At 41.0% G+C, this 26,055-nt stretch overlaps 1 long non-coding RNA gene across 8 annotated transcripts in view, besides 12 other annotated features; it reads left to right on the top strand.

The window, feature by feature from the left end:
• Window positions 1-40: part of a mobile genetic element that runs on past the window's edge.
• lncRNA:flam (flamenco) overlaps window positions 1-26,055 on the top strand; it is a 158,841-nt gene that overhangs the window by 24,950 nt on the left and 107,836 nt on the right. For 2 of the 8 annotated variants that reach the window (NR_133536.1, NR_133537.1), the window contains exon 3: window positions 12,823-12,853. The exons of 4 other annotated variants lie outside the window; for them this stretch is intronic. This is a non-coding gene — a long non-coding RNA (flamenco). Of the gene's footprint in view, window positions 1-33; window positions 5,529-12,822; window positions 12,854-24,568; window positions 24,767-26,055 lie in introns of those variants that run through there. 2 more of the 8 variants (NR_167803.1, NR_167805.1) reach the window with 2 other exon arrangements.
• Window positions 367-918: a mobile genetic element.
• Window positions 1,048-1,293: a mobile genetic element.
• Window positions 1,294-11,057: a mobile genetic element.
• Window positions 5,405-10,108: a mobile genetic element.
• Window positions 12,148-12,404: a mobile genetic element.
• Window positions 12,831-13,129: a mobile genetic element.
• Window positions 13,191-15,552: a mobile genetic element.
• Window positions 15,562-21,932: a mobile genetic element.
• Window positions 15,650-19,894: a mobile genetic element.
• Window positions 21,933-23,744: a mobile genetic element.
• Window positions 23,745-26,055: part of a mobile genetic element that runs on past the window's edge.

Below are 26,055 nucleotides of genomic sequence, written 5' to 3' on the forward strand. Positions count from 1 at the left end.
TAATTACATTTATACATATACATATGTATGCAGAAGGCATGCAACTTAACGAACCGAATGTTTGTTAAGGAAAAAAATAAAAAACAAGAACACAAAATGTTTTTAGTTTTTAAATTCTTATACATTTTATTTGCAGAAAGTTCTGCTTCCGATTAGAAATTGGTTGAAACTGATTTTACAAATTTAAGTTTGTCCTTAAGAAAGCTGTGTGAGGTAGCAGACAATCGGGCAGTGCAGACGCAGCGGCAGCGGCGATGCCTCCGGTGGAAGGGCCCGGCTTTTGGTGCGTTGGGGGTTTTGCATTGGTTTTTTTATATTTTTTCTGGAATCCACAGTGCTTCTAAATTTAGTCTTTGCAGTTGAATATTCGCAGCTGAATATATATATACTCAGTAGCGGAGACGTGGAAATATTAGTTGTTAATAAATGTGGTTGGCTCACATATTTGTTTACAATATAAAAAAAAATTTGTCCAACCGCATTGTTAGTAAAAAGCCTAACAGATATTAGTGTTTTTCAAGCAGCGGTTTCCCGCATCGGCTTGGGTTTAGAAATTAAAATTAAGGCAAATTGGGGCATTGGCATTTATTTATGCAGCCCGTTTGCGTTGTTTCGCACCTTGCGAAATCTTGCTTTCGATGTCCTCAAGACGCTCTTTGTAGCGTTGTCGGGATGCCTCGTCTCTGGCCAACTGGGTCATTTCCTTAACCAGTCGGCGTTGTTTAAGTAGCTTTACCCTTTTTCCGGAGCGTTTGTGCTTCTTTGGTTCCTTCCTTTCCTGCCTTGCCCGGTACTCAGCTATTGTGAGTGGGCGTGGTCCATCTGCAGGATTTTGCTGCAGAGCTTCTTCCAACGTTGGCAAGTCCCTTTGTGTCGTGTGCTGTGCGTTTGAGAATTGTGGCTCTTCCGCCATCAATTATTATGTTTTATAATGTCATTTGAATTTATTAATTTATTTAATTTATAGTCGGACTAAGATCAGTCGACTGTAATTATTAGCACAATACTTTAAACACTTCGTGTGCGTCCTGCAAAAGTCCTGCAATCGTCCTGTCACGGTCGCCATATGAAAGGTGCTATTTTAAAGGGTGCTATTTTGGTGTTTAATGGAAAAAGAGCTTAGCTTCTGCTCTGTTCGAGGTTCTTTATTTAAATGATCAAAGTGTGCTGAAGTTGGGTTCAGCTACCCGCACATATGTACATTGCTTATATCTATGTATTCTTACTTACATTTATACATATACATATGTATGCAGAAGGTATTGACCACTTGAGCTGCAAAGTGCATGCTCAGATGCCAATGATAGAGACACGAGAAGGATAAGATTGGTCCTGTGGGTGAAAGTTTAAATGGTTGATTTTTCTATTTTGTAGACAAGGGGAACCCAACACCAATAATAATAAAAATGCTTAAGAATATAATGTGCGCGGATGGCGCTACGCTTAGATATATTAAAAATTACGCCAAGTGGCTAGAAAAAATTTAAAATTAAGCGAAACACTGACCTCGCTGCTGAGCGCGTCATTTTAAATTGTCCTTGTGGACCACCCTCCCCTCAATAAGGACCGTGGTCCCCATGTCCGCTTCTACAGCTCTTTGTTCGCACAACGGCGTGAGCTTGTTGCCGAGTCTTCGGTTGGATTTTACCAACACTTTCTCGCCAACATCGAATGTCCTATTCTGCCGCGAGGCGTTTTCTCTGGCCCTCAGCGCGGTCTGAGCCTTCTGGATCCTGTTGTGGATCTCTAGCTGTGGCTAATCGGAGTGTGTTAGGACGATGTCAGCCGGTCTCCTGTCGATGACCGAGTGAATCGACTTATTATACTGGGTAGTGGCCAACATTATTATTTCGACCGTATCACTCAAGCCCTTGTCTATCTTTATGCATCTGGCTAGCTCCAGCAACGTGCTATGGAAACGTTCCACCTGCCCGTTGGAGGTGCTGTGCAGTGGTGGTGCGTTTGTAACGCTTACACCAAAGTTGTTACACAGCATGGACACGATCGTGTGCGACTTCAACGACGGTTCGTTGTCGCAATAAATGGTCTTTGCCCTTGGGAAAAAGTTCATGAGCTGAAGCAGCGCTGGCTTCAGGTCTTAAATAGTTCTCGAGGCGATTGGTTGTACGACGGCAAATTTAGAAAACTTGTCGACGCAAGTGAGGAAAAACTTTTTGTCGGTAGAGAAAATGTCGATGTGCAACATTTCCCCTGTGTGTGACGGTATTGGCGTTTCACCGAGTTCTTGTTTTCTCGGGTGCCTGTCATACTTTGCCCTTGCACAAGTCCTGCAATTCTGCACGATCTCGTTGGCCAGCTTGGCTAAGGAAAGGAAAGGAAAGGATTTTGGGGAAATAGTATTCCGACAATACCTGCTTTACATTTTCTTGTGCTGCTCTGTGCGCCCTATTATGTTCAGCAGTTAAGATTTCCCTTCTTTCTTGGATTCCGAGTACGTCCACGACACGGTTCCTGCAATGCCAGAACTTTGTGGCTGGAAACCTCCGGACTATCTCATTTTGTATCATTGCGAGCGTGTGCAATTCGCAATGGAAGGCGTTTACGGCCCTTGGGACGATTATGTCTGCCAGTTCGTCTAATAAAGACCCCCTGCAGACGAAGTTAACCGTGTGGCGCCTTTTATTCCCGAATAAAATAAAGGTATTTTTAGATGGGAAACGTGCTTCTTCCAGTATTATCTGGTTCTGGAAGCAGTTCAATAGCTTGTCCGTTGACTCGATTGTGTGGGTGAGAGACACCTCACTGTGAATCGTTGCTGCGCAAGATTCGGTCTCTTCTTGTTCCAGCACATTAAGCTGTTGTCTGGACAAGGCGTCCGCTACCAGGTTCTCTTTACCGGGCTTGTAAAATAGACGAGCATTGAACTCGTCTATGCGGGCTTTCCACCTCTTAATTTTTGCGTTCGGGTTTGATTCCGACACAGAAAATGTTAACGGCTGATGGTCAGTGAAGATATTTATATCTTTCACTCCATACAAGTAATGCCGCAGTTTAGCCAGCGCCCAAACGATGGCCAATAACTCACGCTCGTTAGTCGCGTAGTTGGCTTCACTGTCTTTAAGAGTTCTTGAAATCATTGTTATAGGGCGGCCCTCTTGAGACAACACCGCACCTATACCATAGGCTGAAGCATCTGTCGTTAGATCAAATGGCTTCTTATAGTCCGGGTAGCTGAGCATGACATCTTCTGATGCCAATATATTGCGCAGCTTTTGGAACGCCTCTGGCTGGCACTCAGAGAAATGTGCTCGTTAAGCTTGCGAAAGTCTATCACCAAGCGCTTCTTGCGGTTTCCCTCATCATCGGTGCCCTTTTTATCTACTACCCATATGGGGTTGTTGTAGGGGGATGCCGATTTCTGAATTATATCATTTCTTAGAAGATCTTAGATCTCCTTATTAACGAAGTCAGCTACGCCCATGGGATATGGGTACAGCTTGGCATAGATGGGCTCTTCGCTCACCGTTCTGATGGTGGCAACCACCGAAGTATTGTATGGTAGAGCCTCGTTTGGGTCTGCAAAGGCCTTTTTTCTGGCCTTTAATAATTTCCGAAAAGTCTCCCGCACTGAAGCGGGTGCATCTGAGCAATCCACATCGGTGAAATTGACATCAGTGCATTTGTGGAAGGAGATTTTCTCAACTTCCGTACCCCATTTGAGCTGACCAGAGGCCAAACAGAGTGACGCCCCAGCCTGACCTAACAAATCGAGACCGATTATCCCATCGAAGGTTGACAAGTCTGGTAAAATGAAAAATGTTGCTTTCACGTTGAACAACGCAACAAAGCATTTTTGTGTGACGGTGGTTGAGCCATGGATGGAATGCAAGGTGAATTGCGAGTTAACCCCTTGTGTGGTCTGATGTAATTCTTGGACGTGCCGGTGTCAATAAGGAAGCTCATATCCTGGCCTGCTACTCTTCGTCTAATGACGGGTAGCAGGGATTTTCCCCTAAAAAATTGAGGGCGTCAGAATCACTTTCGGCATCGTCCTCGATCTGCGCGACAGCGCCGTTGGCGGCTTCGGCGTACGATGTCTGCCCCTGCCCAGCATCTTGGGTTACATGATTCACCCTTTGTTGCTTGCCCTTTCCGTTAGAGCGATCGGACATGGCCGACAGCTTGCTGACGCCAGCGGAGGCATGGGTGGGCTGTCTAAATTTTGACAGCGAAGGGTCTACCTCCATTGGTTCTGGAGCACTGGCGCGAGTTTGCTGCTCGGCATTTCGCTGGCCGGATTGGCCTTTCTGCTTGTTCTGCCTACTAAAATGTGGGTTCTTTGACCCGCTTGCCTGTGCTTCTTGTTGGGGTGGCTTGACCCGCTGTTGGGTACTTGCCTTGTGTTCTTTTTCCTCAATGCTTCTCGCGAAGTTGGCAGCGAACGCATATCTTTCATGGTTCGATTCCACCTCTTCCGCGAGCGCCAGAGCTGACGGCAAGTCCTTTGGCTTTGCTGAGAACAGCACATCTGTGAGACTACGCTTGAGTCCCGAAACAAACACACGTAGTGCATATTCGCGGAACTTTTCGCAGAGGCCCTTTGCTAGGACCGGCTCGTATGACATGTTGACTTTATTAGTCAACAATGTAAGCTTTTTGCCGACTTCATCATAGTATTGCAGCAGAGACATGTTGCCTTGTCTCAGCGTGGCCAGCTCTTGCTCGACTACGTGAACTGGACGTTTGTCGCTGTACGTGAAGTCGAGGCGACTTATAATCGCGTCAAAGTTAAGAACTGTGCCGAAAGAGGCTAGAACAACGTCCGCGGCCCCCCCTGATTTTGTTTCTTATAATTATGACCGCCTGATAATGGCGTGAACTGCCGTCGTACGGTCTAAAAATACGATAGGCTGCGAGAGCCGCCTGTCTCTATGAAACATACGATTCATGTGCGCCTGCAAACTCGGGCAAGCATTTGACGGCATCTAATGGCTCGTCGCAGCGGATGTCATTTCTTATCTCTATGGGTGCATAAGCTTGCACCTCTGGTGGCGTAATATGCGCTGCGGCCAGCTGCTGGGACATTGAGTTGACTTTGTCAAGCAAGACCTTATTTGCGGCGGCTTGCTCAGCTAAGCCAGCGGTGACGGCTGCCTGTATTACGAATTTCAACTGGTGTGGGTCTTGGCACCGAACAGCGAATGCGATGGTCGTCGCAATCAGAGTCAGGATCACTACACTTTCGGCGAGTGGTTCTATAGAAAAGGAAGGGTGAAGTCATATGCCTCTAATGTAAACAACGAAAACTCGAACACAACGCTTGAGGACGGAGGCAACAAAGTTGCAAAATTCCACGGTTCGTATTACGTTGAACGACCAAACAAAACGAACAAGATGAAGGCAGATGTTAAAACTATTTATTATTTTATTTCATTTAAGAAAGTCAAATAATAATTCGATCGCCGACGTGTGAAGACGTTTTTATCGTGCTCCGCACAAAATCGGTTGTTTTGAGTGAAGTGAACGCCAAATAAAATAAACTAAATAAAAAATCTGAAAGCGAAAGAGACGCTCTATGCGATGCAAGATCGCTTAAATACATAGTGAATTGTTATCTTAAATAATAAAACTATGAGTCAGAATGACACTCGCGCCCAGCGTCAGCGCGAGCATGACGAACGCCGACTCTCAATTCAGCGCAACAACGCGTACTTCTCCTACGTCTCACCGACAATCCCAAACGCAGACATCGAGCGGTCAATAACCCATAGCCCAGGAAACCTTCTTCTACCAACAAATCAAGAAAGAGCGCGCTCCTGCTCTCCCGCTCTATTGGCTCCGACAGAAGCCCCGCTACCTCCAACAACAACAGCTGGAGAGGGACCGGCAGCCCGCTCTGCCTCGTCATCGGCTGCACCCGCTCACGGTCTGACTAAGTCAGCGAAAGCAAAACCGCTAGCAATAAACGGTACTGCTGCACTGCCAGCAAAACAAAAAGAAAACGTAAACAAAAAAGCTGGGTCGACCTGGCAGACTGGAATGGACCGCTACATTACAATAAAGCGAAAGCTCAGCCCGGAAAATTCAGATTTGGGAAACAAGCCGAAAAATACACGCGATAACTCTACCTTGATCAAAAATGTAGCCCCTGCAAATACCAACAGATTTGCCTTGCTGGTAGATACCGCTGAGGACGTGCCGCTGGGATCCGTTGATATCGAACCGAAGAAAACAAAGCCTCCGCCAATATACATCCGCGAGAAGAGCACAAGCCGTCTTGTAAATACTTTGATTGGCCTTATTGGGAAAGATAGCTTTCATATAACTCCCCTCGTAAGAGGTACTATCAACGAAATCAAACTTCAGACGAAAACGGAGGACGACTACAGAAAAGTCACAAACTATTTTACCGCACAAAAAATAGGCTTCTACACCTACCAGCTTAAAAGCAGCAAGGGCCTGCAAGTAGTCCTGAAGGGCATTGAGTCTGATGTTACGCCCGAAGAGATAACTGAGGCGCTAAAGGAAAAGGGATTTTACGCCAAAAACGTGTTCAATATCAAAAACAGAAACAGGCAGCCCCAACCACTCTTCAAGATTGAGCTTGAACCAGAAAACAAGCCTCCTAGAAAAAACGAGGTTCACCCAATTTACAAACTCCAGCTCCTTTTGCACCGTAGGATCACGGTAGAAGAGCCGCACAAACGCAACGCTCCTGTACAATGTACAAACTGCCAAGAGTATGGCCACACGAGGTCATATTGTACACTTCGCCCGGTGTGCGTAGTCTGTGGAGATCTCCACGACTCCAAACAGTGTCAAATTAACAAAGAAAATGCATGCGAGAAAAAATGTAATAACTGCGGGGGCAATCACACAGCAAACTACAGAGGCTGTCCAATCTACAAAGAGCTGAAAATCCGTCTTCACAAAAGAATGAACACGGCGCGGGTACACCAAGGATCAGCTACCCTGATACCATCAGAGACAAATCCTGAAGTAATTTTCTCGAAAGCAGCTAGTTTCGCTCCCTGGCCTACATTCAACACTAACAAGACAACATTTGCTAACGTTTTAAAATCAGGTATGACGCCTCCAACCCAAAACTCCCGAACTCCACATGAAGTGCACACAAAATTAGACACACAACAAAACTATCACCCAGCTGCGCAGCAGGAAACAAAAACTGAAGCTATGATGCAAGCCTTACAACAGAGCATGATGGAATTTATGACATTTATGAAGACCACCATTCAAGACATGATGCGTAATCAAAACCTTTTGATACAAATGCTTGTAGCCCAACAATCAAATAAATAATGGCTACCTTACGCATAGCTACGTGGAACGCCAATGGCGTCTCACAGCGCAAACTTGAGCTAGCTCAATTCCTACATGAGAAGCATATCGACGTAATGCTTCTTTCGGAAACTCATCTCACAAGCAAATACAATTTTCAAATAAGAGACTACCATTTCTACGGTACAAATCATCCCGACGGAAAAGCACACGGTGGCACCGCCATACTCATAAGGAACCGTATGAAGCACCACTTTTACAAAGAATTTGCGGAAAATCATCTTCAGGCCACATCTATCAACATTCAGCTGGATGACAACACTCTCCTTACACTAGCGGCCGTATACTGCCCCCCCCGTTTCACAGTATTAGAAGCTCAATTCCTGGATTTCTTCCAAGCACTAGGGCCACACTTCATTGCAGCAGGCGACTACAACGCTAAACATACTCACTGGGGATCGCGACTTGTGAACCCAAAAGGAAAACAGCTTTATAAGACGATAATAAAAGCCACTAATAAACTTGACCATGTTTCCCCCGGGAGTCCTACATACTGGCCATCAGACCTCAATAAGCTGCCAGACCTGATCGACTTCGCAGTTACGAAAAATATTTCCCGCAGTTTGGTTAAAGCTGAATGTCTGCCGGATCTCTCATCTGATCACTCGCCTGTACTAATTCACCTCCGCCGATACGCAGAAAACGTGAAACCACCAACCAGATTGACCTCTAGCAAAACAAACTGGCTCAGGTATAAAAAATATATAAGTTCACATATTGAGCTAAGCCCAAAACTCAATACTGAATCTGATATAGAGAGCTGCACGTGTGCATTGCAATCCATCCTTACTGCAGCAGCTCTTACTGCAACACCCAAAATAACAAATAATACAATTAATTCAAAAAAGACCAACGTACAAATCGAGCAACTCGTCCACGTAAAACGTCGCTTACGCAGAGAATGGCAATCTTCCAGATCCCCAACTGCAAAACAAAAGCTAAAAGTAGCCACACGGAAACTGGCCAACGCTCTGAAACAAGAAGAGGACGACGATCAGCGCCGATACATAGAGCAACTCACACCAACAGGCACAAAACAAAAGTCACTGTGGCGAGCCCACTCAACTCTTCGCCCACCGACTGAAACCGTTTTGCCGATAAGGAATTCATCAGGTGGCTGGGCCCGTAGTGATGAAGACAGAGCCAACACATTTGCCGCTCACCTACAAAATGTGTTCACGCCAAACCAGGCTACTAGCACATTCGCGCTACCGTCCTATCCCGTAAACCGCCATCAGCAACACACCCCAATTGTGTTTCGTCCTAAAGAAATAACTAAAATAATCAAAGACAATCTCAGCCCGAAAAAATCCCCCGGCTACGACCTTATAACACCGGAAATGATCATCCAGCTGCCACATTCTGCAGTTCGCTACATAACCAAGCTCTTTAATGCCATCACCAAACTTGGTTACTTTCCACAACGATGGAAGATGATGAAGATCATAATGATTCCAAAGCCTGGTAAGAACCACACAGTCGCTTCATCTTACAGACCAATAAGTCTACTCTCATGCATTTCGAAACTATTCGAAAAATGCCTGCTGATCCGACTTAATCAACATCTGATATACCACAATATAATCCCAGCCCACCAATTTGGATTTCGCGAAAGCCACGGAACCATTGAACAGGTGAATCGTATTACAACGGAAATAAGAACTGCATTTGAATATCGCGAATACTGTACAGCAGTATTTTTAGACGTATCCCAAGCATTCGACAAAGTCTGGCTCGACGGCCTAATGTTTAAAATTAAAATATCCCTACCCGAAAGCACACACAAACTTCTAAAGTCTTACCTCTATGACAGAAAGTTTGCAGTGCGGTGCAACACTGCCACTTCCACTGTTCATACAATTGAGGCTGGAGTCCCCCAAGGCAGCGTTCTTGGGCCAACCTTATACCTCATCTATACAGCCGACATCCCTACAAATAGTCGCTTAACGGTATCCACATTTGCCGACGATACAGCTATCCTTAGCCGTTCAAGGTCCCCTATCCAAGCTACAGCACAGTTGGCACTGTACCTCATCGACATTGAGAAGTGGCTCTCTGACTGGCGAATAAAAGTAAACGAGCAAAAATGCAAGCACGTGACGTTTACGCTAAACAGACAAGACTGTCCTCCGCTCTTGTTGAACAGCATACCACTCCCGAAAGCAGACGAGGTAACGTACCTAGGAGTACACCTAGACAGAAGACTCACATGGCGCAGGCACATTGAAGCCAAAAAAACCCAACTTAAACTCAAAGCCAACAACTTACACTGGCTCATCAACTCTGGTTCTCCGCTCAGCCTAGATCACAAGGTCTTGCTCTACAATTCTATATTGAAACCAATCTGGACCTATGGCTCACAGTTATGGGGCAATGCCAGCAACAGCAATATTGACATCATTCAGCGAGCACAATCAAAGATTCTGAGAACCATCACTGGGGCACCGTGGTACGTTCGGAGTGAAAACATCCAAAGAGACTTAAATATCCCATCAGTTACCAACGCAATCACGGAACTTAAGGAAAAATACCATAGCAAGCTTCACACGCACCCCAACCACCTAGCGCGAGGTCTAATCCAGCTCAGCAGCCGTTCCCGTCTCCGGCGAAAGGACCTACCAACCCAGCGAATAAATTATTAGGGCCGTTTAAACATAGAACAGTTGGAAAAATAATACAACTGTTCAAAAAATACTTGTTATAGTTAAGATTTTTAAACTTATTGTTAGTTCTTATACAAGAAGATTCAATAAATAAAAGCAAAGTAAAAAAAAAAAAAAAAAAAAAATTTAAGAAGACACTTGCAAAATGTGTTTATATGCTTATTTTTATTTCGCAGGCTTAAGAGCAGTTTTTAAAAAAAGGTGCCCACTTACATTTTTTTTTGGTGTTGTGCTGTGTTCTACACTGGAGTTGGTTTCTTGTTTTTTTTTGTACACTGCTTGTCTCTGCCTCCCGCGCTGCCGTCTCCGCTGTCCAAATAGCTTGCGCGCTTATCTGGCGATAAGTCGCTGCCCGAAGAGCACCCGCGGCTTCGGTGTGACGTGAAATTAAGTTTGCGCTATAGCGCACCTCAACCAACTGCACTCAAGAGGCGAGGTTAATGGCGTTGTAGCTGTGCTGCCTGCGTTGACGTAGGTCAGCAGCAGCCACTTGTTAAATAGTTCTGTTGTAAACAACAGTGGTCACAAGCACTTGTTTTGTTGCTACAGCCCTGTTAATGTGGCTTAGTCTGATTAACTTGTAGTTAGGTTTTAGATTTTTAGAATTTATTTTAGTTTGTTTTGCACTTGTTTTTGTTGCTACAGCCCTGTTGACGTGGCTGCGTTTGATTAACTTGTAGTTAGATTTTTTTAGTTTGTTTTCCACTTTTTTTGTGTTCGTGGCTAATGACTAACGCACTGTCAAATGCCCCACGTTGGGCGCCAATTATGAAAAGGGTTGGCCGGCGGTTAACGCGCGCGGCTTTTACTAATCAGGTGTCAGGCGGAGCCGTGACAATGAAAGATTAGGAGTTTACTTTTAATGCTTTATTACACCGAGCCGAGCGGAGCTGTAGCGTCGGAGACAAAATCAGAACTGAATATAAAATACAAGAATTCAAACTTAGGAGCTAGCATGAAAACGAAACACATTGTTGCGATCTCATATTCGTAGCGGCCACGCAAATCTGCAGTGTCTGCCGGCTACGTATCGACATCTGGCATAATGCTTACGTTGCAGTATGTCGATGTTGTTAACTTATATATCTTATCTTCCCGGTTCAATAACATTGTTAGTGAACTTGGAACGATCAAGGAGGTTTCGGTTGGGAGTGTAGGCGTGGTACCAATGGGTCGGTAATACCCCCACCCCCTCTATTGCTTCTAAATGTAGTCTTTGCAGTGTCAGTGTTTCAGTGTTGTTTCTTGAAATTCCTCTTGTAGGTGGGATAATTATCTCTGGACGTTCTAATATACTTTCTTTAGTGTTATCATAGTCCAGTCCATTTACTTCTATTGCAGCATTTCCATAAGTTATTATCACCGATCCGTTTATGCAGGTCTCATTGCCTTCTGGTGTTTTTACTTTAATTTCCTTCGCATTAAAGATGAAGATGTATCTCTTTTCTGGTTCAAATATATCTGTGACCATGCCTGTATGCTGCATGTCACAATTACTGTGATTATTCTTTAGTAGATTTTGGATACATAATTCGTTTGTTGGTAGTGTTTTAATGCTTTCTATGTCGGAAATGGATTTGTTGGCAGTTTGTTGGCATTTATTCGAAAGGTGTACAATTTTATAGTCGTTGTATGCTATAAACTTAGGCGCTATTATAAAAAATGTTTTGTTGAGTGGTAATGGTATAATTCTAGCAATTTTATAATTTTGTTTTTCGAATATAGGTATGATAATTTCAAAAATTATTTTATTTTGTGTATTATATGTATTTAGTTTAATTAATTTGTATATCTCTTGTTTTGATTCGATAGTAATATTTTGTTTTCTTATGATCTCTTCAATTTTTGTGACCTCTTTTGGATCTAGTATTAGCTTAGGTATTATTTTTATCTTAGCCATTATTATACTCTCTGATAGATCATTTGAATTTCCATTGAATTTGGTTTCCAAGCCGATCTATATTATATATTAATCTATTTATGTATTAAAATTTATTAATTTGGTCCTGTTCTTTCGATAGTTCTTTACTAATTTTATTTTGAGATGTTTCTAAAAATCGACTTATCATAGCTTGCTCTTGGTTAATACTTTTTGCTATATCTTGGAATCTTATTTGTATCTCATTGTTAAATGCTTCTTGATCCAGTAACGCATTTGTTAATCTCTTGGCCATCATTGGCGTCCATATTACCGGATATTGATTTTACGATACTTCCTAATCCGTTAACTAAGCCCCGTTTTTGTTTTCCCGAGGGTGTTAGTATTTCTATCTTTTCCCGCAATTAGGCTATCTTACCCTCTAGGATATAACCTGCGTTAATGAGCGTTTCATATTTCTGTATCAAATTTAGTGTACTACTATATTGTTCTACACAGCTTTCATATTCCTGTAGGTCTATTATATGTTTAATATTTTTATAAGCTTGGATTATTGAACATTCTCCTAAATTTATTTTGGCGATGGGACTAGGGGACTCATTAACATCTTGGATCGATATGAATTGTGCCGAAGCTAGCACGAATCTAAAAAAAAAAGAGAGAAGGCCGAGACCTTTAGTTATCTTCTTGTTTCTTTCTGATTTTAGACTTCTGTATCTTTTGACCACTGCTTGCTACAAATGTAGGTCCATGTACCCTTGACACTTTATGGATTGTGAAACGAGGTCTAATCTTATTTCTTCTGTTTTCTTTTCTAAAGATCCTGTCTCATTCCTCTATTTCTATTTCATCCGTTCTATTCTCATTCATATTTTATAGTTCTCTTGTATACTGTCTCTTCTAACTTACGTTTTACTTTTGGGTATAACTTTTCTCGAAATATATTTAACTGATTTAAATTATCATGCTCTCCATTTCCTATGTCCTGTAGCGTCTGCTTTCTTTTGTACTACCCATACTGGAGCACTCCTCGTTGAGTGACTTGATCTAATTACATCTTGTTTCAGTAATTCGTTTACTTGTTCCGTAATTTCCTGCCATAATGCAAATACATATCTATATGGTTTAAAAAAATCGGATTTTTGTCTGTTAATGGAATATTATGTTTTACTAAACTAGTAAATGTTAATGGTTCATTTTCTGTATAAAATATGTCCGAAAATTCTCTGCATAATTTTGATATCGCTTTCTTTTCTTCTAGATTTAATTTTTCGAATCTAAACTTTTGTAATTCTTCGGCAGTTTTCTGCAGTGTATAAATTATGAGGTTCCAGACAGTCCAGAGGTCTTCCTTCTTATTATTGGTAGTCGGCCTATGAACACTGAATTAGGAAGATTACGTTGGAGGGCTTGACTTCGCCCCCTTAGTGGTTGTCTCTAGCCTTGTGGCGTAGAGATTTGATTGTAATAAGAAGAATAGTGGTTTATCGGCAGTACGCCGGAGCAAGCTGTTCTTTATTTCAGCAACAGACTAAGACTAAAAGGTTTACAAAGTAAAGAGCTAAGTTTACCCTACCAGCAGTGCATCGCGCCACCAAGACGAGTCGGCAGAGCCGACTCAGCATTCCTTGCAGCGTGAAGCTACGCTCCGAATAACAAGTGTCAGCTTTCCGCTGCCGGACGTTCTTTGCGCAGAGCGCTGAACTTACTTCTGGCGTGTCAGCACTCTTTATGTAGAGCTACTTAGTTGCTAAGAATTATTGTGTGTTAACTACTCCCCCCTCAAGTTTATGACCGTCCTCGGTCATGTTGAATGTGTCGATGGTACGCTGTATCTCCATGGAGGCTCGTCTTCTCCTTAATGCCAGATAAAGCGCGAAGGAGCCAATTAAATCAATGTTTAGGACCACACCAGCTACGAACCAGAGTTTAGGCGAACCTTCAGATTCCACGTCATCCTTAAAGCTTTGGATGGAGAGTAGATTCTCGTTATTCATCCGGTGTAGCAGAGGGATGCTGAGCACGGGGTCGTGCCCGACGATGATAAGTAATGGGGAGCGCACAATGCCTGGCTGCTTGCTTAATGCTTTCCGTAGGTTTACGAACTCGGAGCCATTGATGGTTGCCGTTCTCTCGAAGGTCACCAGGTGGGTTCCCTCAACTAGTATTTCTGGGCTGCCATCAGTGCTAACGCGAGCTGATGCTTCGTTGATAATCACAACGCCGTCATCTACGGGAGTTACTTCCTGCAAGTGGCTGGGTTGAGTGTGGCATTGGGCTGCGCTCCCTGCGTGAAGTGAGCGCGCACAAGATTCGCGCCGAGACCGCTCGCAGAACGTGAAGTGTGTGGTATCTGTGCATCCTGTGAGCGCAAAGGTGTCATGTTCGCATTCGGCCAGCGTATCCTCGTCGAGGCGTAAGACGATGTGTTGGTGGGATACAGGGTACACGGCGACTTTCTTGCAACTGAACTTGACTCTGGGATAGGCAATTAAAATATGAACACTGTTCTCGGACTGGAGGACTCTAATCTTGGATGCTTCTATTAAGCTGACGATAGGGGTGTCCTGTTCTACAAGAGACTTCAAGTCGGCATGGTCAAGAATCGTGGGATTTACAATGTTTGATTTGGCCAAAGTAATAGTGAGAATAAATTTTGAATTTCAGTAGAAAGCATCCTATTTCTTGCCAATAACGCTTCATACAAATGTGGAGTGTCAACCCAGTCGCTTTTACGGGCATTGATCACCTTATTGATGGTGTCAGTTAACTTGTTAATCTGTTTCTGGGTTTCGGAATTTATGGTTATCTGCCGGAAATTAGACTCAACTAGTTTAGCCTCTGTGATCTTTATCTTTAGAAGGTCCGTGGCATCGGGAGTACCCGCCACTACCTTTAAAGCTGTACCTAGGAAATCTAGACTCCTGGCAATCCTATGATGGACCTTAAGGACGGACAACAAAGTTTTAAGATGGTCCGTATCGACCTCTAGTAACTTACGCATATGCGATTGGGGAAAGGACTCGGATAATTTTTCTGTCTCGTCTATCATAACAGCGAATTCGGACAAGTTGCTTGAGTGCTTCAAGAGGTCACGCTGTTCAAAAACCAGCACATCACCATCTACGACAGGGATGTAGTTGGCATGCGAAAAGTCGGTAATCCGTGCATTCGCTAATGCCAGAGTAATGAACATCATCAGGGTAAACCTGGAATTTAGATACAGGGTGAGACTGTAGTGCTCGGGCTTTCTTAAAGTAACCTACTAACTAACTGCAAGGGGAATGCGGGCTCATTGTCGCAATAGATTGTTTTGATGTTGGGGAAAAGGTTAATAATCTAATCAATAGGGGGCCTGTGATGTCCACTATTGTCCTATATGTAACTGGTTGCACTACTGCAAACTTAGAGAATTTGTCAATGCACGTCAAGAACAGCTTCCTGTCGGTTGAAAATATGTCAATGTGCGTCATTTCGCCAGTATAACTGGGGAGGGGCGTTTCCCCGAGCTCTTGCTTCTTCGGATGCCTGTCGTACTTTGCTTGGGTACATACCCTGCAATTAGCAATCACTTCCTTTGTCATGCTGCCCATTTTTGGAAAAAAATAGTCTCGAAGGACTTGTTTAATATTTTCCTGCGCTGCTCTGTGTGCACGGTTGTGCTCTGCAGTGACGATTTCGTACTGTTCGCTACGCTATAACTAGCGGCAATTCATTGGGCAATTACCCATTTTAGACCATACATTTATGGCAAACATTTCACCATTAAAACGGAACACATTCGTGGATTCGCATTCGAGATTCGCGGACGTGTTTCTTTCAAGCTACGAATAGCAAGTTCTAAAAACTACAACAGTATAGTGAAAGTTAAACACAAAGTGTAAAGTGCAGTTTGCACAACTAACAATTATTGACTATAGTAATTATTTACTAAAATAAATAATTATTCCATATTGTTCTGGTAATTGTTATATGTGGACTTAGAACAATGAATCAAAACGACATACGTTCTCAGCGACAATGTGAACAAGACGAGCGCCGGCTCTCTTTACAACGCAACAATGCATACTTTTCTTTCGTCTCACCGCAAATCGGTGATCGAGCACCCTCACCTTCAACTAACTCGAAACTTTTGCCCTCAGAGAACGTCAGACCGCGTTCTTGCTCTCCCTCTCTGCCTGCTTCGGCTCACAAGTCGTGGAGCGAAGAGACCGCCTCTCCTACCCCGCTCCTCTCGCAGCGCCAAACGACCGTCCCGGGTAACTGTAACACTGCAATAACGAGTGCAGTGACCTCACTGGCAACTGCCACTGCTACCACAACATCAACTTCGTCAGCGGCCCAACTAATTATCGCTGTGCCAGCTGTAAATAATTCAGCAGCACTGACCGTTTGCAACAACAATAATGCACGTAAAGAAAAATCAAAACAAAAGCAGAAGTCGATTTCGACTGTGCAGACTGGCATGGATCGCTACATCCAAATCAAGAGAAAGCTCAGCCCTCAAAACAATAAGGCAGGTAATCAACCCAAAATCAATCGAACCAACAACGGCAATGAAAACTCTGCAGTAAATAATTCAAACCGATATGCTATCTTGGCTGATTCTGCGACCGAACAACCCAACGAAAAAACGTTAGGGGAACCAAAAAAGACTAGGCCTCCACCAATTTTCATACGAGAACAAAGTACAAATGCACTTGTAAATAAACTCGTTGCTTTGATTGGTGACAGCAAATTCCACATTATCCCACTTAAAAAAGGAAATATTCATGAAATAAAACTACAGATCCAAACAGAAGCAGACCACCGTATAGTGACTAAATACCTAAATGATGCTGGTAAAAACTACTACACATACCAATTAAAAAGTTGCAAAGGGCTACAGGTAGTACTTAAGGGCATTGAAGCAACAGTGACACCAGCTGAGATAATTGAGGCTCTGAAGGCCAAAAACTTTTCTGCAAAGACAGCTATTAATATTTTAAACAAAGACAAAGTTCCGCAGCCACTATTCAAAATAGAACTCGAACCAGAGCTCCAGGCACTAAAGAAAAACGAAGTGCACCCAATATACAATTTACAGTACTTGCTACATCGGAGGATCACCGTGGAGGAGCCGCACAAACGTATCAATCCAGTTCAATGTACTAATTGCCAAGAATACGGCCACACCAAGGCATACTGCACCCTTAAGTCCGTATGTGTTGTCTGTAGCGAACCTCATACTACCGCAAACTGCCCCAAAAACAAGGACGATAAGTCTGTGAAGAAATGCAGTTACTGCGGGGAAAAACATACTGCAAACTACAGAGGCTGTGTGGTGTACAAAGAATTGAAGAGCCGCCTAAACAAACGTATTGCCACAGCACATACATACAACAAAGTCAATTTCTACTCTCCGCAACCGATTTTTCAACCACCCCTAACTGTCCCAAGCACTACTCCAACAATTTCTTTCGCTAGCGCCCTAAAATCCGGACTAGAAGTGCCCGCCCCACCGACAAGAACTGCTCATTCCGAACATACACCGACAAACATCCAACAAACACAACAAAGTGGCATCGAAGCTATGATGCTATCCCTACAGCAAAGCATGAAAGACTTTATGACGTTCATGCAAAATACTTTGCAAGAGCTCATGAAAAACCAAAATATCCTGATTCAACTTCTTGTATCTTCAAAATCCCCATAATGGCTTCCCTACGGATATCTCTGTGGAACGCAAATGGCGTTTCACGGCATACACAAGAGCTCACACAGTTCATTTACGAAAAAAAATTGTTTTTGCAATTACTAAACATGTCCCCCGCAACATGGTCACCGCCGAAGCACTAGCAGATTTATCATCAGATCACTCACCTGTTTTTCTAAATATGCTAACTCGCCCCCACATCGTCGACCCACCGTATAGACTCACAAATTTTAGAACAAACTGGCCAAGGTATCAAAAGTATGTCTGTTCACACATAGAACTAACGACGGCATTATCTACAAAGGAGGATATAGACAAGTCAACGGAAACTCTTGAAAACATTTTAGTTTCGGCTGCAAAGGCTTCAACCCCGCCAGTGACGTATGCAAAACCAAACTACATCAAAACTAATCGCGAAATCGAGCGGCTGGTATTAGATAAACGACGCCTACGAAGGGATTGGCAGTCTAATAGATCACCAATTACAAAGCACATGCTTAAGATAGCCACACGCAGGCTTACCAATGCTCTCAAACAAGAGGAAAAAAACAGCCAACGTTCATATATCGAGCAACTCTCTCCCACCAGCACTAAGTACCCTCTTTGGAGAGCTCACAGAAACCTAAAGACTCCAATAGCGCCAATTATGCCACTACGAAGTCCCTCTGGCACCTGGTTTCGAAGTGATGAAGAAAGAGCCTGTGCTTTCGCTGACCATTTACAAAATGTATTCCGACCAAATCCCTCTACCAACACATTTATTCTCCCTCCTTTAATAGCAGCCAATCTAGATCCTCAAGAACCCTTTGAATTCCGACCATGTGAACTAGCAAAGGTTATCAAAGAGCAACTGAACCCAAGAAAATCGCCTGGCTACGACCTAATAACTCCAAGAATGCTCATTGAACTCCCAAAGTGTGCTATTCTTCACATCTGCCTGTTGTTCAACGCAATCGCCAAGCTTGGATACTTCCCTCAAAAATGGAAAAAGTCGACCATAGTAATGATTCCAAAGCCAGGAAAAGATAAAACGCAGCCATCATCATATAGACCGATAAGCTTACTAACATGTCTTTCAAAGCTGTTTGAAAAAATGCTACTCCTTCGGATTAGCCCTCATCTTAGAATAAACAACACACTTCCAACACATCAATTTGGCTTTAGAGAAAAATATGGAACCATCGAACAGGTCAACCGAATCACGTCAGAAATTCGTACTGCTTTTGAACATCGAGAATACTGCACAGCCATTTTTCTAGACGTCGCGCAGGCATTTGACAGAGTGTGGCTCGTTGGACTTTTGTTTAAAATAATCAAGCTGTTGCCCCAAAACACACATAAGCGACTGAAGTCATACCTATATAACAGAGTGTTTGCAATAAGATGCGATACAAGCACCTCACGCGATTGCGCAATCGAAGCTGGAGTGCCGCAAGGCAGTGTACTGGGTCCAATCTTATACACCCTGTATACGGCGGATTTCCCCATAGACTACAATCTAACAACCTCCACGTTCGCTGATGATACCGCGATACTCAGTCGCTCCAAATGCCCAATAAAAGCCACGGCACTCCTATCCCGACACTTAACATCTGTAGAACGATGGCTTGCCGACTGGAGAATTTCAATAAATGTTCAAAAATGCAAGCAGGTTACCTTTACCTTAAACAAACAAACATGCCCACCACTGATCTTGAATAACATATGCATTCCACAAGCCGACGAGGTAACATATCTGGGTGTTCATCTGGACAGGCGGCTCACTTGGCGCAAACATATAGAAGCCAAATCGAAACATCTTAAACTTAAAGCAAGGAACCTCCACTGGCTCATAAATGCTCGCTCTCCACTTAGTCTGGAGTTCAAAGCTCTTCTATACAACTCCGTCTTAAAACCTATCTGGACTTATGGCTCCGAGCTGTGGGGCAACGCATCCAGAAGTAACATAGACATTATTCAGCGATATTCACAGTCAAGAATTCTGAGAATTATCACTGGAGCGCCGTGGTACCTTCGGAACGAAAACATACACAGAGACCTAAAAATCAAATTAGTAATCGAAGTAATAGCTGAGAAAAAAACGAAGTATAACGAAAAGCTGACCACCCATACAAATCCCCTCGCAAGAAAACTAATCCGAGTATGCAGTCAAAGCCGGCTGCACCGCAACGACCTCCCAGCCCAGCAATAAACTTATTAGGGCATTAATGAAAAAAAAAAAAACTATCACTAAGTGAAAGTTAATTAAGTTAGATTAAGATTTGAACACTTATTGTTAGTCTCTTAACACAAAGAGAAGATTCAATAAATAATAAAAAAAAAATTAAAAAAAAAAAACGGAACACAGACCATTAACGTACCTATTTTCTATGACTAATCCCAGTTCTAAATTAACTCGCATGCGGCTAGAGCTTGAAGAATACGACTTCACAGTAGAATACCTAAGGGGGAAAGATAATTTTGTAGCAGACGCACTCTCACGTATAAATATAAAGGAACTCAAAGACATGCAACATAAAGTCCTGAAAGTCACTACCAGGCAACAAAGTAGACAAGAAAACTGTACAGTAACAAATAAGGAACTATTGCCTAGGCAAAGTATCCAAAATGTATCTAAGCCCAACGTACACGAAGTCATAACAAATGATGAAGTACGAAAAGTAGTGACCTTGCGAATAACTGAATCTATTTGTTTACTAAAACGAGGAAATAAAGTTATTGCAAGAATTGATGTTGACGATTTATATACCAATGGAATTTTTGATTTAGGTCAGTTCTTCCAAAGGCTTGAAATACAAGCCGGTATACTAAAAATCAGCCAACTCAAATTGGCACCGAGTGAAAAAATCTTTGAAACCATTTCAATAGATAATTTCAAAAATATGGGCAATATAAAATTGAAAACATTAAGAGTAGCGCTACTCCAGCCGGTGACCATTATAAAAACTGAAAAAGAGATACAATTAATACTGTCTACATTTCATGACGATCCAATTCAAGGAGGTCATACAGGCATTACAAGAACGCTAGCGAAAATAAAAAGACACTATTATCGGAAAAATATGACTCGTCCTATAAAAGAGTACATACGTAGATGTCATAAATGCCAAATGTCGAAAACAACGACACATACAAAGACCCCAATGACTAACACAGAGACCCCAACAAATGCTTTTGATATAGTGATAGTGGACACAGTTGGTCCACTACCGAAATCAGAATATGGCAACGAATACATCGTCACACTAATATGTGATTTAACAAAATATCTGGAAGCCATGCCTGTTGCGAATAAGAGCGCAAATACTGTCGCAAAAGCTATATTCGAAAATTTTATACTAAAGTACGGTCCAATGAAGACGTTCATTTCGGACATGGGTACCGAGTATAAAAACAATGTAATTCAAGATATGTGTAAATATATGAAAATTGAAAATCTTACATCCACTGCATATCACCACCAGACTTTAGGGACAATCGAACGAAGTCATAGAACATTCAATGAATACATTCGTTCATACATCTCTGCAGATAAAACTGATTGGGACGTTTGGATACAATACTTTACATATTGTTTCAACACAACACCATCAGTCATGCATAATTACCGTCCATATGAACTAGTCTTTGGAAGATTACCAAGGCAGTTCGCAAATTTTAATAAAACAGATAGAATAGAACCACTGTATAATATAGAAGATTACTCAAAGGAAATAAAATTTAGTTTAGAAATAGCATATAAAAGAGCTAGACTTTTGTTAGAAAAAGCTAAGTCTTATAGAAAACAACTTTATGATAAGAAAACTTCAGATTTTCAATTAAAAATAGGAGATAAAGTTATACTAAGGAACGAATCGGGTCATAAGTTAGATCCAGTATATATAGGCCCTTATACTGTAGAAACCATAGAAGACAGAGATAACATAGTAATTAGAGATACAAAACAAAAGAAGCAAAAAGTACATAAGGATAGACTAAAAATATATAATCAATGAAACGTTTCATTTCACTTAAGAAAAGGTCTGATCAACCTCAAAACAAAAAAACAAAAACCACAAAAAAAAATTTAATTATTTTTCCTTCTAAGAAAGTTAAACATAAATCCAAAAATATCGTAATTCAACATACATTTTTTGTATTATTCTGTCATTATACAAAAATGCTTTGAGACAAAACATTGCTAATAATTAATAAGAAAAATCAATATCAAAAAATTTTTCCTTTCTAAACACAATATTATTATTGAGAACTCAATGACTACATATATTACGTCATTTCTTTAAAAAGGGAGGTGTAGCATATTGGACTAATCTACCCTAAAAATACAATAAATGATTGGATATAACTTAGCGTCAATACATTGTGACACTTTGTCTACTTTGTTGCCTGGTACTGACTTTCAGGACTTTATGTTGCATGTCTTTGAGTTCCTTTATATTTATACGTGAGAGTGCGTCTGCTACAAAATTATCTTTCCCCCTTAGGTATTCTACTGTGAAGTCGTATTCTTCAAGCTCTAGCCGCATGCGAGTTAATTTAGAACTGGGATTAGTCATAGAAAATAGGTACGTTAATGGTCTGTGGTCCGTTTTAATGGTGAAATGCTTGCCATAAATGTATGGTCTAAAATGGGTAATTGCCCAATGGATTGCCGCTAGTTCTTGTTCCGTTGTACTCTTATTGCTTTCTCCTTTTGTAAATGAACGTGATGCATAAGCTATTGGGAGCTGAATCCCGTTTCGGTTCTGAGTTAGAACCGCTCCGCAAGCTTGTTTACTAGCATCCGTTATAATGCAAAATTCTTTGCGAAAATCAGGATATTGTAATAGTGTGGGGTGCATAAGATTTTCTTTTAGGTATTCGAATGCGTTCTGGCATTCGCTTGACCATTCAAAAGGGACATTCTTTTTACATAATCTAGTTATGTGCCGTGAATAGTCGGCGAAGTTCCTTATAAATCGACGATAATAGTTGCAGAATGCTACAAATCGTCTTGCACTGTCCGCATCATGAGGGACAGGATAATTTTTGATGACGTCATATTTCTTGTCATCTGGCAATACTCCTTTGTCTGTGCATTTGTGACCTAGGAATGTCACTTCGTGCATGAAAAATGAACATTTTTCTGGATGCAACTTTAGGTTATATTTCCTACATACCTTAAAAACGTCAGTTAAGTTTTTAATCATGTGTTTTTCGGAACATCCTATCACCATTAAGTCATCCATGTAAAGGAATGCCTGAGAGGGTTCTAATCCCGAGAATGATATAGTCATCATCCTCTGAAATGAATTTGGTGCTATTTTAAGACCAAATGGTAATCGCGTGAAGCGATATGAGCCATTGCTCGTTGAAAAAGATGTTATATTCCTAGAGTTTTCCTCAAGTTCTATTTGATGGAAACCTGACATCAAGTCAAGGCATGAAAAGTATTTAGCTCGACCTAGTTGATCTAAAATGTCATCAATTCTAGGGAGTGGAAATTTGTCAGAAAGAAGTTTTTTGTTTATTTGACGATAGTCAATTACTAATCGCCATTTTTTCTCTTGTGAATTTGGTAATGATTTTTTTGGAACTAGCAAGAGTGGGCTGTTATACTCAGATACAGACGGTTCGACGATTTTGTCGCTTATTAATTTCCCTACTTGTTTTTGAATTTCCTCAATATGGCTATGCGGGCTTCTATAGTTTTTTATATAAATGGGTTCATCATCTTTAAGTCTTAATGTTTGTTTATAAAAATTATTTGTTAATATAGGTTCGGTTTCCAGTCCGAACACATCACTATACTTTGTGCATAATTCAGTTAATTGACTTTTAAATTGCTCTGGAAAATTTTTCTTTAGTTTTGAAAGTACTTGTTCCCTTCTATTTTCTGGATTGGTGTTATGAATGTCATAATCTTTTAGATTTTCATATTGTATTTTATTTACTTTGACCAATTGGTCGAAATTAGTTGTATTTAGAAGTCGAATGTATACATGTTTGGATGCTGCTATTGCATTCGCAACATAAATTCCATTGTGTATTTCTTGATTAGGAACAAAAAAATGTTCGATAAAACAGTACAGTGTTACAAATTTGGAGATGGCATCATTCATGTTTGTGCCTGCTTGCATGATAAGTTTTACCTTATCAATGGAGCAATTTTGTGTCCTGGTGTAATTGTTTTAAAAATATAACAGGTATAGATGTAAAAGATTTGGTTTCCGAGCTCAGAACCTCTGCTCTGTTTGAATCTGTTTATTCGAATGATCAAAGTGTGCTGAAGTTGGGTTCAGCTAACCCGCACATACATTGCTTATATCTATGTATTCTTACTTACATTTATACATATACATATGCATGCAGAAGGCATTGACCACTTGAGCTGCAAAGTGCATGCTCAGCATTCCCACGCTCCGCGATCGGCTTATGTATAAGCGTTAGATCGTATTACTGGGGCGCTGGAGTGCTTACGTAGTTTTTGGTGGTCTTTTTGTATATTTGTATATTTATATTTATTATGACAAAGTGTCACAATGTATTGACGCTATGTTATACCCAATCATCTATTGTATTCTTAGGGTAGATTAGTCCAATATGCTACACCTCCCTTTTTAAAGAAATGACGTAATATATGTAGTCATTGAGTTCTCAATATTAATATTGTGTTTAGAAAGGAAAAAAAATTTTTTTTTGAAATTGATTTTTCTTATTAATTATTAGCAATGTTTTGTCTCAAAGCATTTTTGTATAATGACAGAATAATACAAAAAATGTATGTTGAATTACGATGTTTTTGGATTTATGTTTAACTTTCTTAGAAGGAAAAATAGTAATTAAATTTTTTTTTTGTGTTTTTTTTTTTTGTTTTGAGGTTGATCAGACCTTTTCTTAAGTGAAATGAAACGTTTCATTGATTATATATTTTTAGTCTATCCTTATGTACTTTTTGCTTCTTTTGTTTTGTATCTCTAATTACTATGTTATCTCTGTCTTCTATGGTTTCTACAGTATAAGGGCCTATATATACTGGATCTAACTTATGACCCGATTCGTTCCTTAGTATAACTTTATCTCCTATTTTTAATTGAAAATCTGAAGTTTTCTTATCATAAAGTTGTTTTCTATAAGACTTAGCTTTTTCTAACAAAAGTCTAGCTCTTTTATATGCTATTTCTAATCTAAATTTTATTTCCTTTGAGTAATCTTCTATATTATACAGTGGTTCTATTCTATCTGTTTTATTAAAATTTGCGAACTGCCTTGGTAATCTTCCAAAGACTAGTTCATATGGACAGTAATTATGCATGACTGATGGTGTTGTGTTGAAACAATATGTAAAGTATTGTATCCAAACGTCCCAATCAGTTTTATCTGCAGAGATGTATGAACGAATGTATTCATTGAATGTTCTATGACTTCGTTCGATTGTCCCTAAAGTCTGGTGGTGATATGCAGTGGATGTAAGATTTTCAATTTTCATATATTTACACATATCTTGAATTACATTGTTTTTATACTCGGTACCCATGTCCGAAATGAACGTCTTCATTGGACCGTACTTTAGTATAAAATTTTCGAATATAGCTTTTGCGACAGTATTTGCGCTCTTATTCGCAACAGGTATGGTTACTAGATACTTCGTCAAATCACATATTAGTGTGACGATGTATTCGTTGCCATATTCTGATTTCGGTAGTGGACCAACTGTGTCCACTATCACTATATCAAAAGCATTTGTTGGGGTTTCTGTGTAAGTCAATGGGGTCTTTGTATGTTTCGTTGTTTTTGACATTTGGCATTTATGACATCTACGTATGTACTCTTTTATATGACGAGTCATATTTTTCCAATAATAGTGTCTTTTTATTTTCGCTAGCGTTCTTGTAATGCCTGTATGACCTCCTTGAATTGGATCGTCATGATATGTAGACAGTATCGATTGTATCTCTTTTTCAGTTTTTATAATGGTCACCGGCTGGAGTAGCGCTACTCTTAATGTTTTCAATTTTATATTGCCCATATTTTTGAAATTATCTATTGAAATGGTTTCAAAGATTTTTTCACTCGGTGCCAATTTGAGTTGGCTGATTTTTAGTATACCGGCTTGCATTTCAAGCCTTTGGAAGAACTGACCTAAATCAAAAATTCCATTGGTATATAAATCGTCAACATCAATTCTTGCAATAACTTTATTTCCTCGTTTTAGTAAACAAATAGATTCAGTTATTCGCAAGGTCACTACTTTTCGTACTTCATCATTTGTTATGACTTCGTGTACGTTGGGCTTAGATACATTTTGGATACTTTGCCTAGGCAATAGTTCCTTGTTTGTTACTGTACAGTTTTCTTGTCTACTTTGTTGCCTGGTAGTGACTTTCAGGACTTTATGTTGCATGTCTTTGAGTTCCTTTATATTTATACGTGAGAGTGCGTCTGCTACAAAATTATCTTTCCCCCTTAGGTATTCTACTGTGAAGTCGTATTCTTCTAGTTCTAGCCGCATGCGAGTT

This window comes from Drosophila melanogaster, chromosome X, assembly GCF_000001215.4.
Source record: "Drosophila melanogaster chromosome X".
NCBI lineage: Eukaryota > Metazoa > Arthropoda > Insecta > Diptera > Drosophilidae > Drosophila > Drosophila melanogaster.